Raw genomic sequence first — 13,612 nt, 5'->3', positions numbered from 1 at the left:
CGCTTGGGCCCTGGGCGCTGCCGGAGCTCCCGCGCCCCGCCCGCCAGCCCCGCGGGCCCTGCGCAATTCCCGGGGAGAGGCGCCAGGCCGCCCGGGGGCGGGGCGGAGCCGGGGCTGGGGGGTGCCGAGCCGACCCGGCGGCTGCGCCGGCGACTCCGCAGCCCAAGCGCATTTGGTGGGGCGGCCGGGCTAGGGAGCGCGCACGGAGCGCGGGACGGAGCGCCGGGCGGACGGACCGACGGACGGACGCCCCCGCACACGCAGACGCACAGAGCTCGGCGCGGCCCCCGTCACACACACACAGACACACACACACGCACACACACTCGCGCAGACACACACAGGAACACACGCAGACACACGCACACTCGCGCGCGCACATCCTCCCGCCAGCCTGCCCGCCCGCCCGCTCGCCGGCGCCCGGAGCCCGCTCTGGCCGGTAAGTGCGGCGCCTCCGTGGGCGCCTTTGTGTGGGGAGCCGGTAGGTGGAGGGCGTGGGGTCCCTCCCGGGCGGCCCCACGACCGAGACCTCCTCCAGCCCCCGGGGCTGAGAAGCCGGCGCCCGCCACCGCCACGCCCCCATGGGGCTCCCTGCGCCCCCGGACTGGGGGAGGGGGCCCCGCGCCGGGGAGGGGTCCCGCCGCTGGGTACCGGGGAGAGAGCAGCAGCCACTCCCCACGAAGCTCGTGCACGGCTCCCGGGAAGGATCGAGACGGTGGTCCCGGGTCCGAGCCTGGGCAACCGAGGCTGGTGCGCGGCTCTTGGCTGCATTGCCTCTCCAGGGTCTGAAGCCCCGGAGGGAGGCTGGAGATCGCAGCTAGCCTGCTGGCCTGTAAAACGCGGCTCCCAGCCTTCCCTTCGTTTCGCCTCCCCCGGACCAACCGTGTAGCTTAAACAACCCGCTCCCCACCCACCCCCAAAATAAGCGCCCAGCGCATCCCCCTCCCCCAGCATGCCCCTTTTTCCTAGATGAGGCCCAGGCTCCTGCAAAACCCGAGACTGTCCGAATCAGAGCCCTGAGGGGCTTACCTTAGTAAGGATCACTGGCTTAGAGGGTCGGGATCAGAAGAACCTTTGGAACTCATTTAATCCCCTCACTTTACAAATGGGGAAACTGAGGTCCAGTGAGGTGGCTTGACCAAGGTCACCAGAGAGTTAGTGACAAAGCCTGCATTCGAATCTAGGGTCTCTGGCTTTCATACTCATTTTCTTCCTACATAATTCAATCCTATACCCATTGAAGCCCCTGAGCCCCAAAATTCATCTGAGCTTCTTTGTAATTCCAGCCCTGTCTCTACTTGGAGCGGTAGGTGCCATTCATTTGCTACCATCCTTATTGGGGGGACGAGGATGGGGGGGTGGGGGGGGAGGGTTGGCCTTTAGTTTGCCTCAGTCAGCCCCAAAGGAGAGCTCTCTCATGCAAGCAAACACTCCAGGTTTGGGATTTAATTTGGGAGAATGAAGCAGCTCCAGGCCAGAGATCAGATTCCATAGTGTTGGGTTCTCCCGGGGGTCACTGAGCTTGTGTCCTCAGTTGGGCCGGTTGACATGGCATTCAGGAGTCCACCCCTTCCCCCACCTTGACCTGACCGTATGCCATCCCAGTCACTCTCTCCTCCTCCTTAAGGGCCTGGGTCTTCTACTCCAGCCGGGCCCTTTTCATCATCTCTTTGCAGAGGTCCCCAAGTCCTTGATGTCGGGCCACCCCTTCCTCCTTCATGTCTGTTCGGTATGGCCCTTGGTGTTGCTGACAAAGCTTTGGTGGAAGCTTGAGCTACAGCCTCACCAGGCTCAGGTGGTAACTCAGGGCAAGGCTCCCCTCAAGGGCAGCTGGGTGTCCCCAGAGCTGAGCCCGGTGCCTGGCGCAGACAGGGTGCCCCGAGAGGTACGTTGAAGGAGTGCAAGCTGGATGGTGAATGGATGAAGTCAGTCACTTTTGAGGAGATTTCGTTGAATGAGATGGTTGGCAAGGAGGGCAGTGTTCGGCTTCTGGGGGCCTGAGGCTCTCGTCTCAAGAGCTGCCTTCCTGAGTGGGGTGAGCAGCCTGGCACGGAGCAGAACCAGGATGACTAGGTGGCATAACTCCAAGGACCACCACCCACACTGTGGTCCACATAAATGGCTTTGTCCTCCAGAGCCACCATTGACATATACTCTAAAATGAGTGGTACCCCTGGATTTTTGCTGAGCAGTGACTCCCACCCTGGGAGTGAGGAGATCTCGGTTCCAGGCCCAGGTTCTTCCTCACTGGCTGGACAGTTTCGGTAAATGCTCATCACCTCTCTGAGGGTCTCAGTTTCCCCATCTGAAAAATAAGATCACTGGATTGGAAATTTTCAGGATATCTTTTAGGTCTGAACTGTTGAAAGGGTGGGGTGGGGGAGGGGAGCACTTATTTATATAACTGCTGTGGGCCTGACTTTCCTCTTCTATTACTCTGTGAGGGAATAAAATGAGATGAGATAATTTATGTAGGGTACTTAGCGCAGTGCCTGGGGCACAGGAAAAGCTCCAGAATCGGTAGCTATTAATACCATTAGGGCCCCAGCTTTGTGGATATACCCTCTGCTTCTTCCCTCTTCGGATTGCCTGAGGATATGGGATTTTAGGGCCTCAGAGTCCCTCTGCCTCAGAAAATCCCTTCCCCACTGACCTATTCCTGGATTTAGGGCTCATCCAGCAAGAGACCTCCATGAAACCTCCCCGGGACAAGTCACACTTTTGTTTACCAGTGGTTTAGCTGCTGATCATGACCGAATTTAGTCATTTATTAGTGCCAAAGCTTTTTTTACGCTGTCACTTACATTTAATTCTCCTAACACACCCATGATAGTCATAGTGTGATTGTTCCCATTGCACGAATGGGGAAGTTAAGACTCTAGAGTTTAATTTATCTAAGGGTGCATACTTTGTAAGTCTCAGACCCAGAGAGCTGTGGGTCCAGCTCAGATCATCTGAACCCGGGTTCTGAACTCTTTCTTCTACATCTCATGTTGCCTGTGCTTTCTGACACCTGCCCCAAAAGAGAAACAGATGACCTTGGGGAAAGAGTTGAGAAGGATGGACTTTATATTCTTCCGGAAAATCGGGAACCGCTTCTTGGAGAAGCTGTGTAGCATTTGAGTTGGGTCTAAATGATGAGTACACTAGAAGAAAGAAGGGAAAGTATTTCAAGTATTGGAAGCAGCATGAGCAGGAAACAGGCAGTGGGGGCTTCTAAGGCACATGTAGAAACTAAAAGCGGTTCATTCCAACTGGAGCAAAAAGGAGAACCGAGGGGTTGTGAGACGGAAAGCTAGGTAGGAAGGTGGAGGCAGTTTCTGGGAGGATTGAATGCTGACCTAAGGGATTGGTCTTTAGTTTCTTTTTTTCTTAATTTTTTAAATTTTTTTTTTTTTTTTTTTTGAGAGAGTGCAAGCAGGGCAGGGGCAGAGAGAGAGAGGGAGACAGAGAACCCGAAGTAGGCTCTGTGCTGTCAGCGCAAAGCCTGATGTTGGGCTCGAACCCACGAACCGTGAGATCATGACCTGAGCTGCAGTTGCCGTCCAGGCATCTGGTCTTTAGTTTCTGGGTAGGGGAGAGATGTGATCAAGCCTGGCCATGAGGAAACTCATCCTGGCTGCCCTGTGGAGAACAGACAGGAGGGGAGGACTTGCTGGGAGGGAGCCCAAGTAGGAAATAATGACCGTGGTCTAGGTGAGAGATAAGGGGGGCGGGGGGTCGTTGTCAGAATGAAGAGAGAAAGGAGTTGATGCAGGAGGCCAGAGGGTCACCAAAATTGGCAGTTATGGGTGCTGGAGGGACGGAGGAATGAGAAGTGGTGGCAAGGTTTTGAGCCTGAGTGGGTAGGAATGTCATTCACAGAGCGAGCCCAGCAGGAGGAGGAATGGGGAAGCCTGAGTGGGGGCCATGGATCTGACGGGGAACCATAATGACTCCTGCAAAGCTGGCTCACTGAGCACCCCAGACTGTCAAGAGCCAGTTTGTTCATTCATTCATTCAGTCTCCAGATACATACAAACATCTGTTATGTGCCAGGTTGTTCTGGGCTCTGGGGATACATTGCTGGAAAAGATGAACTTCCTGCCCAAGCTCTACCAAGGGAGACAGAAAATAAAACATAAGTAAAGATATGACATTTCAGGGGGTGAGCAGTGCTCTGGAGGAAAATAAAACAGGGTGGGGAGGAGGAAGAGTGAAGGAAGACTTTTGCCTTTAGATAGAATTGCCTTGGAGAAGGTGATAGTTGACCAAAGACCTAAAGGATGTGGGGAGACCAGGGGGAATAGCATTCTAAGAAGAGAAGACTACAAGTGCAAAGGCCCTGGGGTAAGAATACCTTGGTGTTTTGAGGGGCTATAAGAGATAGGTGGAGAGGAAGTTTAGTAAGGGAAGAGGTAGGAGAGAGGGGCAGGGCCAGATCCTGTAGATGTTTACAGGCCTGAGGAATAAGAAATCCCAGTGTTGGGGCGCCTGGGTGGCGCAGTCGGTTAAGCGTCCGACTTCAGCCAGGTCACCATCTCGCGGTCTGTGAGTTCGAGCCCCGCGTCGGGCTCTGGGCTGATGGCTCAGAGCCTGGAGCCTGTTTCCGATTCTGTGTCTCCCTCTCTCTCTGCCCCTCCCCTGTTCATGCTCTGTCTCTCTCTGTCCCAAAAATAAATAAAAAACGTTGAAAAAAAAATTAAAAAAAAAAAAAAAGAAATCCCAGTGTTAATGAGTCCCAAGGGAACCAGAGTCCTGTTCTCCTTGTATTCTTGATGACTAGCAGGCCGAGCCTGACACGCAGCAGTGGCTCACTAAATAGTTGTTGAATGAATGAATATTAGAAATGACCATTTATGTATGAAGCTTCATACCTCGGAACCATACGAACCCCTAAATAAAGATATTATGGCATAGTAAGCTGCAGTATGATCAAAATGATAACACTCAGATGATGTGAATGGGCTGTCATTCAAGTATGAGAAGTCCTCAGTTTGCAGATTTGTTCAAGAGCAAGCATCTTGGTGAGAATTTCTAACTTTGGGCTAATGTAGGGGATAAACTGTTCATGGCCAAATCTCCTTGTCACTGTGATGGCAAAAATAAAGACCCTAAATTTGTCCTTCCTTTGCATGGTGAGGTGCTTGTTGAAGTCATTAGAGAGGCTTCCACATGTCTGTCTTAAGAGTGGAAGTGTTCGTTCCCCTCTCCTGGAACTCTCTGGAAGCCACTCAGGGGGATTTGTGGATTTCATGTGGGTGTCAGTTCCAAAGATTGTATGTTTCATCATCTGCCTAAGGGTGTTGCCTGGCCTTAAAAAACGAATTGTATTGTAAAAATAACATGACCTTACTATAAAGCAAATGTAAGGTTAGCCATGGGTTTAGATGTCCCATTCTGTTTCTTCTAAAGATCAGTATTTTTTTTCTTCCTGCAGTTTGTTTTACATATTTTTTTAATTTAAATTCCGGCTAGTTAACATAGTTTGAGTTTCAGGTGTACCATATAGTGATGCAGCACGTCCATACAATGCCAGGTGCTCCTCGTGACAAGTGCAATCCTTAACCCCCCTCACCTGTTTCACCCACACCCCACGCCCCGCCCCTCCATTAACCGTCAGTTTGTTCTCTATCGTTGAGTCTGTTTCTTGGTTTGCCTCTCTCTAAAGGTCTGTATTTTTTAATAGATGAAATCAGCCCACATCTAATTGTAGTACATTGCAGTTTTCACTTAACATTGTATCATAACTTCTGTGTTCCATCATGATCTTCTTTTTAGCCTCAGTGGCTTTACTGTATTTGCTTGACCATTTCCTCATCGGTCGATATAGAAGTGAACATCCTCAACCACAGCTTTTCTGTCTCTGATTCTCAAGGCATCCGTTTTAAGCATCCTCAAGAGGGTAGATGATGGGACCAAGGGGGATCTAAAGAGGGGCCCAAGGATAGGGGAAGGGGTGACTGTGGGAAAATGTGAGTTGATTTCATGGACACCAATGATGTGGCCCTGGGTCCTGGGGCAGAAAGAGAACAGGGGACACCAGAGCAAGAGCCAAGGAAAGGATGGATAGGGAGGTCATGAGTCAGGAGGCCAAAGTCAGTAGAGCATTGAGGGCATGGCAGAGTGGTACCCAGCACCCTCCGATTCGAGACGGAGTCCCTCCAGCATTTTGTTGGTTCAGTTCGGGGTGCTTTTTTAAAATTATGAAGTCCATAAAGTTGGCTCTTTTAACCATTTGTGAGCATACGGTTCAGTGGGGTTACGTACATTCACAGTGTTATACAACCATCACCACCATCCATCTATAGAACTCTTTTCATCTTGCAAAACTGAAACTCTGTTCATGAAATAATAATTCCTCATTCCTTCCCAGCCTCTGGTAACCTGCACTCTACTTTCTTTCTCTGTGGATTCACCTGTTCTCGGTCCCTCATACAAGCGGAATCGCGCAATATTTTGCCCTTTTGTGTCTGGCTTATTTCACTTGGCGTGATGTTGTCAAGATTCCTCCATGTTGTAGCATGTGTCAGAATTTCCTTCTTTGTAAAGACTGAGTAATATTCCATTGTACATATATACCACATTTTGCGTATCCATTCATCATCCATTGATGGGCACTGAGGTGGCCTCCAGCTTTCGGTTACCATGGACAGTGCTCCTATGACTATCGATGAACACGCACCTGAGCCCCTGCTTTCAGTTTTTTGGCTATGGACCTAGAAGTGGAGTTGCTGGATCATATGGTTTAACTTTTTGAGAAGCCATGGGGGCTTTTATTAAAAAGGATTTTTGTGGGCCCACCATAAAAAAGGTCACTGACTGAAGTCTTAGGAGTTTGGAGTCTGGGAAGAAGCCATTAACGTTTAAAAAGTAGATTTTTGGGGGCACCTGGGTGGCTCAGTTGTTGGGTGTCTGACTCTTGATTTTGGCTCAGGTCAGGATCTCATGGTTTGTGGGATAGAGCCCTGCACCCGGCTCTGCACTGACAACGTGGAGCCTGCTTGGGATTCTCTCTCTCTTTCTCTCTGCCCCTCCCTTGCTCCCAATCTCTTTCTCTCTCTCTCTCTCAAAAATAAATAAACAGTTGGGACGCCTGGGTGGCTCAGTCAGTTAGGCATCCGATTTTGGCTCAGGTCACGATCTCACAGTTTGTGAGTTTGAGCCCAGCGTCGGGCTCTGTGCTGACAGCTGGGAGCCTGGAGCTTGCTTTGGATTCTGTGTCTCTGTCTCTCTCCGCCCGTCCCCCACTTGCACTCTGTCTCTCTAAAAATAAGTAAACATTAAAAAAAGGTTCTTAATAAATAAATTAAAGAGTAGATTTTTATGGATTCTGCGTGGCCTTAGAGATAGCAGAGAGGAAAGAAGGTGAGAATGGAGTACAAATGAATCCAGCCTCCATTTTTGAAGAATTACTGTGATGTGGAGACATCGTGGGTGGAAAAGAAAGCTCTCAGGAGAGGTCTTAGTGGATGCAGTTCATTCATGCATGCAAGTATTTGCTGTGCCAGGGAATCCACACGGCCACAAGGACCCTGCCCACAAGGAGCTTACAGCTCTTAGGTGTGCCAGAGAAGTAACCCGGTGATCGTGCTCCGTACTGCTGTGTGCTATGATGATAATCATAAACACTGACTTTTTCTGAGTGCTCATTATATTATCTCACCTAATCCTCATAACAGTTCAGTACAGAAGGTCTTTATTTCCCTCGGCTTACAGACTCCGAAGGCTTAAGGAACTTGCCAGGAACACACAGCAAGTCAGTGGCAGAGCCAGAATTCAGACCAAGGCAGTCGCTGTCCTCTCGTGTAGGGCCAGTGGCTGTGGGATCACAGGAGAGACACCTGCCCGGCATGGAGATCAGAGAAGGCTTCCTGAGGGAAGGGGTGAGGCAAGCATTTGAGTGTAAGTCAGCTGTGTCCTTCTTTTGCCCATGATGTCAGGAAATGGTTTTTTGTGGCAGCAGCGTCCCGCCCCACTGCCGGTGACCTGATCTCCCAGGGCGCCCCTCCTCCCTGAGACTCCATTTCAGGGGAAGATGATCATTCATCATCCGTGGTGCTTATCATGAGCCCCGGAGGCCAGACGGGGGGCATTTCCTTTTCCCTCTGACATCAGCTGTCTCTGACCACTCAGGCTGGCCTCCTTTCAGCCTCTTCTGGGGGGCCTCAGAGGGACGTGCAGGGCCCCTCCTGGGCCTGAGCAGCTTCAGGACAGCAGGCTGAAGTTGACCAAACACAAAGCCCCAGAGTGGCAGTGCCGGTCATAGGTCATTCTCTGCCATTTCACTGCCCTGAGATGCCTGGACCTCATGGGCTCCCATCATGGCCAAAGCCCCATCTTCCCCAAACCCAGAAATGGGCAGTTCTCTCTGCTCTGTAAACCTCTGGCGCTGCCTGTGGCCTGCACCAATACTTCCTAGTAGGGCCCCTCTTGTCCTTTGAGTGGGAGAGCTCTTCATTGTGAAAGCATCCCTGGCCCCGTCCTCCAAATGTTGCCAGCGGCACCCTCAGTCGTTGTGACAACCAAGAGCGCTCACACGCATTTGTGAGATATATTTTATGGGGGGACCTTGGGTGGCTTGGTCGGTTAAGCGACCAACTCTTGGTTTCCGCTCAGGTCATGATTTCACGGTTCTTGGGTTCAAGCCCCACATCGGGCTCTGTGCTGACGGTGCGGAGCCTGCCTGGGATTCCCTTTCTTTCCCTCTCTCTCTCCCCCTCCTGTGTACTGTCTCTCTCAGAATAAATGAATAAACTTAAAAAAAAAAAAAAAAGAGGGGCGCCTGGGTGACTCAGTCGGTTAAGTGTCCGACTTCGGCTCAGCTCACGATCTCGCGGTCCGTGAGTTCGAGCCCCGCGTCGGGCTCTGGGCTGATGGCTCAGAGCCTGGAGCCTGCTTCCGATTCTGTGTCTCCCTCTCTCTCTGACCCTCCCCCGTTCATGCTCTGTCTCTCTCTCTGTCTCAAAAATAAATAAACGTTAAAAATAATTTTTTTTAAAAAAAAGATATATTTTATGAACAGGGAGACGTACAAACCCTAAATGTTGCCTTCAGTGAGTCTTGACAACTGAATGAAGTTATGGAACCATCACCAGGATTAAGATGTGGCACATTTCCAGCAGCCCTGAAAGTTCCCTCTTTCTCCCTTCCAGTCAGTACCTGCCCTCGGAGGTTAACTGTTGTTCCTTGTTTTGTCATTCTGGATGTTTTATCTGTTCTTTTTTTTTTTTTAATTTTTAATGTTTATTTATTTTTGAGAGAGAGAGAGAGCTGGGGAGGGGCAGAGAGGGAGACAGAGGATCTGAAGCGGGCTCTGCTCTGACAGCTGCGAGCCCAAGGCGGGGCTTGAACTCACGAACCGTGAAATCATGTCCTGAGCTGAAGTTGGACACTCAACCTATTGAGCCAACCAGAACGGTTGTGTCTGTTCTCGATCTTCATATGAATTGTATCATAGATGTGGTCTTTAGTGGAATACAGCAGTTTGGGGGATCCACCCATGGTGTTGCACCCCCCCAGCATCACTGACACGGATTTCTAAATGCCAGCTCCAGTGGTGATACCTGCCTTCATCCTACTGAGAATAAGCGACCTCCGGGTTTAAGTCCGTACGCCCTAGCCTGCTGCACACAGTCCCCTCTGCTGCCCACTCTCCAGCTGCACCAAGGTGCCCTCTTTCTCCTGCCGCCCTGCTCTTTTCATCTCTCCTGGTCTTTGCCCCAGCAGTGTTCCCTGCCTGGAATGCCTTCCCCGCTGTTTGCCAAACTCCCACTTGTCCTGAAGATGCTCGTCGTCTTTCTGTGCAGCTTCCCAGACCCTCCCATTGTGCCCTCCTAGGCACTCCTGTAAGACAGCCTCAGTTGACAGCACATTAAAAAGAATTTTTTTTTAATGTTTGTTTTTGAGAGAGAGAGAGAGAGAGAGAGAGAGAGAGAGAGAGAGAGAAAGAGACAGAGTGTGAGCGGGCAAGGGATAGAGAGCAAGGGAGACACAGAATCCAAAGCAGGCTCCAGGCTCCGAGCTGTCAGCACAGGGCCCGACGTGGGGCCTGAACTCACAAACTGTGAGATCATGACCTGAGCTGTAGTTGGACACTTAAGTGACTGAGCCACCCAGGTGCTCCTGACATTAGCACACTTTTGATTCGATGCTCTAGGCTGGAAGCTGGCTGAGGGCAGGGACTGAGTCTTAGACCCAACAGAACCTGAGAGTAAAGAAATGGGTATAAGATCATAGCAGGCTTTGTCTCAAGATTGTGTTGGAGGCAAACTGGATTCACAACAACTGTGCAAAACAAATCTCAGCCACCCTCTGAAGCTGATAAAAGAGACACGGTGAGACATCTCTGATTATAGATTAGAAATGTAGAGTGAAACTCACCGCCAGTGAGGCAGAAACCTCCAGCCCTTCCGCAGAGGGTCTAGCATCATGGGAAATGGCGTCAGTGGGTTCAAAGTAGTGTAGCTCAGGGAGCCAGGGAAGAGACCAGAGTCAATCAGGGAAGGCTGCCTGGAGGAGGTCAAGTTCCAGCAGTTTTCAAAGAGTTACATAATCAGGGGATAATTCACCGAGAGCCTTAAAGCATGATCCAAAGCTGCCTAGATCCATCCTCTTGTGACCCTGGTCCTGAGTCTCACATGGCTGCCCTTCCCTTTCCTTTCACTTTTCACTCACTTCCTTCTTTTTCTCCCGCTTAGTCCCCCCTCCCTATCTTCCTTTCAAATCTGAGTGTACAAGGAAATGCTGGATGCACATTGCCCTGCCTCCCATCCCTCTTCCTCTGCTCTGGGCTCCCTGTCGTGGCCCAGATAGGAGGAAGCCTGTCCTTTGCCCCTTCTTAGCCTGGGCAACTCACGGAAGCCCAAGTTAAGGGCAGGAGAGCCAGGGAGCAGCCCAGGGTGGGGTGCAGGCTGTTGCCAGATTCCGAGTCACAAATCAAATCCTGGGAGAAGAATTTAGCCAGAGGAGAGGTTAGCGGGCCCTGGACTCACTGGAGAGGCTTCCTGAAGGAGGCATGGTGCTGAGGCAGACCTTGGAAGGGCCCGAGGCCACAGCTCAGACAGGAGGAGCAGGGAGGCCTATGCAGGAAGGAGGAACAGGAGAGACAAAGGCTGAGAATCAAGAGTGAGTGTGGGAGGTGGGGCAGTTTTCATGGTGAAGGAGGATTTGGGGAATCCTGTGAAGTCAGCCTGCCAGTTCTTTGACCCACCTTCCCAAGGGTTTCTGGGGCTGACGAGGGGGACCTGGAAACAGCCCGGGGCTCTCCAGAGGGAAAAGGAGTCTGTTCTGCTGGAGAGGCCCTGAGTTGTTCTCATTAGCTCCAGAAACACCTGACAGAGCCCGAGGAAAAAGGAAACAGACCTTTGTAGCTGATGGCACTGCCTGGTACAAAGAGCTGGAGCGTCTCCTGTGCGGAGTTGACTTAGAGGGAGCCAGGAAATGAAGCTTTGAGCCAGGTCAGCTGTGATAACGAGGAGGATGTCTGCCTCGGGTGGCCTGGTACTTTCTGTACTTCAGTCACTTGCACTTTACCACTACCCTGCAGCAGGCAGCTCTGTTGTTCCTGCGGCCCAGAGGAAGAAACTGAGGTTCAGAGAGGTTCAGACATTGGCCAGGGATCCCGTGGGGAGAAGGTGGCAAAGCGCACAGCGTTTTCAGCCAGGTCTCTCTGCCTCTCAATCCATCCTTCTTCCGAGTGCCATGATTGCTCTAAGGTGTGTGACCTCAGAATGGTCAGCTGTCATGTTTCAAGGGATTCTACCCATAACTGAGGACCTTTGTTGACAACCTGTCCTGGGCCCCAGGTCTCCAGCTGTGCAGTAGCACGAGGCACTGAGAGGACTAACTATCCTTGGCCCAGGACCAGGCTCTGTCCCGTCTTCTCCATTGGCCATCTGAGCAGGACTAGAGTGACACTTACCTGCGCCCGTGCCGGTCCCTAACCCTTCCAGGTGCCGATTAGCTCCTGTACGAAGTGAGGTAACGATACCTCTTTCACCAGGTTGCTGCGAGGGTCCAATGAAAGAAAGCATTGGAAAGCACTTGGCGCATAGTAGGTATGCGGCTGATGTTTATTACATCTGAATTCAGGAGGTCCGACCCGCTTCCATTTAAACCTTGACTCCTGGTTCCATCTGGTCTCTTTCTTTCTCATTCCATTATACCCTCTGTAGTCTCTCCCGGCAAAGGAGCCTCAGACCCACCTGTTTCCAGATGCTGCCTCTGCCTCGCCTTTCTCAGGCCCTGCATCTGACTCTGTTTTCCTGAATCTTTCACCAAATCCTAAAGTACCAGGGTCTTCCCAGCCTGTGCTGTCACTGCTGGGGCCAGGCCTGAGCACAGTAGGGTTAAATCAGAGGCAGAGGTGGGGGGGACTCTGGCCCTCACTGTGGGGTGTGGCAGGAACTGGAGTCCTCACTAGCTGCAGCGGGTGGGTGGGCGACGGGGGAAGGGGGGGACAACCCTCCCTCACTCTGAACTCTGGCTCTCCCCTCTGGAAGTGCATACAGGCCCTCCGAGAAGTGGTTTTGTAAGTGATGAAGAACAAAGCAGATAACACAGGGGACCATCGTGGACGGTCCAGAGCAAGGCAGAGGCACAGCTAGTCCGGGCCAGGGGTGGGTGGGCATCAGGGACACCTAGGGCTGAAACCAGAGGTAGGTTAGATACCAGCAGCACAAAACCATTTGTGATCAGGGTGGATGTGGTGACCCGACACAGGCTAAGTGAGAATGCTGGTTCCAGGTGGGTTGGGGAGAGAGTCGCAAGAGTGGACAAGGCCTCAGTCCTAGAAGGCAAGCGACCAAGGCAGAGACTGCCTGCCAGGGCATCAGGCGAGAGGCCAGGTGCTGGGACCGGGCCAGGGTCAGAACCAGACAAGCAGCAGTGAGTGTGGTTAACAGCTCCCAACAACCATTAGATCCGCTAACTCTTCCAGAGGATACAGTGTGCCAGGCATTCCTCCAGGAGCTTTAGCGATGCTATTTCAAAGGTGAGAAAACTGAGGCACAGAGAGTTGGAGTAAAACTCCTGACCTCCTCCAAGACTGGCAGCGTGACCCCTCACATTCATAGCTTGAAATCAGCCACCGTGGGATCATTTACACCAGGGAAATTGGCGAATGCCACTCATCAGGGCTTTGAAAATTCATTTATTTATTTACTTTCCTGAGAACCAATTTATTAGCATAACACAAGACTTATTCTAGAGTCTCCGTGGACCTCAGCTATGTGGGGAAAGAGGGCTGTATTAACCGAGAAACAGGCTACACCTGACATGCAAGATGGTGGCAGCTGACGGTTTTGGGAGTTTACTGGGCCCCGTTCTAAGCATTTTCCGTGTATCTTGTATCAAAACTTCTGGGAAGATCAAAATTCACTTAATCTCCTTAAGAATCCTTTGAAGTACACTGGTTATTCCCATTTTACAGGTGAGAAGACTGAGGGCATAGGAAATTCAAGGATCTTGCCCAAGACTGGGCAGCTACTGAGGGATCTGGAGTTCATACTTGGGCAGTCCAATCCCAACGCCTGTATTTGTGTGTGTGTGTGTTTTGTAAGTTTATGTGTTTATTTTGAGAGAGATGGAGCACTAGCAGGGGGAGGGGCAGGAAGGGAGAGAGAGAACCCCA

At 51.5% G+C, this 13,612-nt stretch overlaps 1 protein-coding gene across 2 annotated transcripts in view; it reads left to right on the top strand.

Moving 5' to 3' along the window:
• Positions 1 to 410: 410 nt before the first annotated feature.
• Positions 411 to 13,612, top strand: part of PTPN5 (protein tyrosine phosphatase non-receptor type 5) — a 54,840-nt gene continuing 41,638 nt past the window's right edge. For both annotated transcript variants that reach the window (XM_030333465.1, XM_030333464.1), the window contains exon 1: positions 411 to 439. The gene's annotated coding sequence lies outside the window, so the exon portion shown is untranslated. The remainder of the gene's footprint in view (positions 440 to 13,612) is intronic.

This window comes from Lynx canadensis, chromosome D1 (genome assembly GCF_007474595.2).
Source record: "Lynx canadensis isolate LIC74 chromosome D1, mLynCan4.pri.v2, whole genome shotgun sequence".
Taxonomy (NCBI): domain Eukaryota; kingdom Metazoa; phylum Chordata; class Mammalia; order Carnivora; family Felidae; genus Lynx; species Lynx canadensis.
Note: the sequence above shows the minus strand (reverse complement) of the source record. Positions and strands in the feature narration are given on the sequence as shown.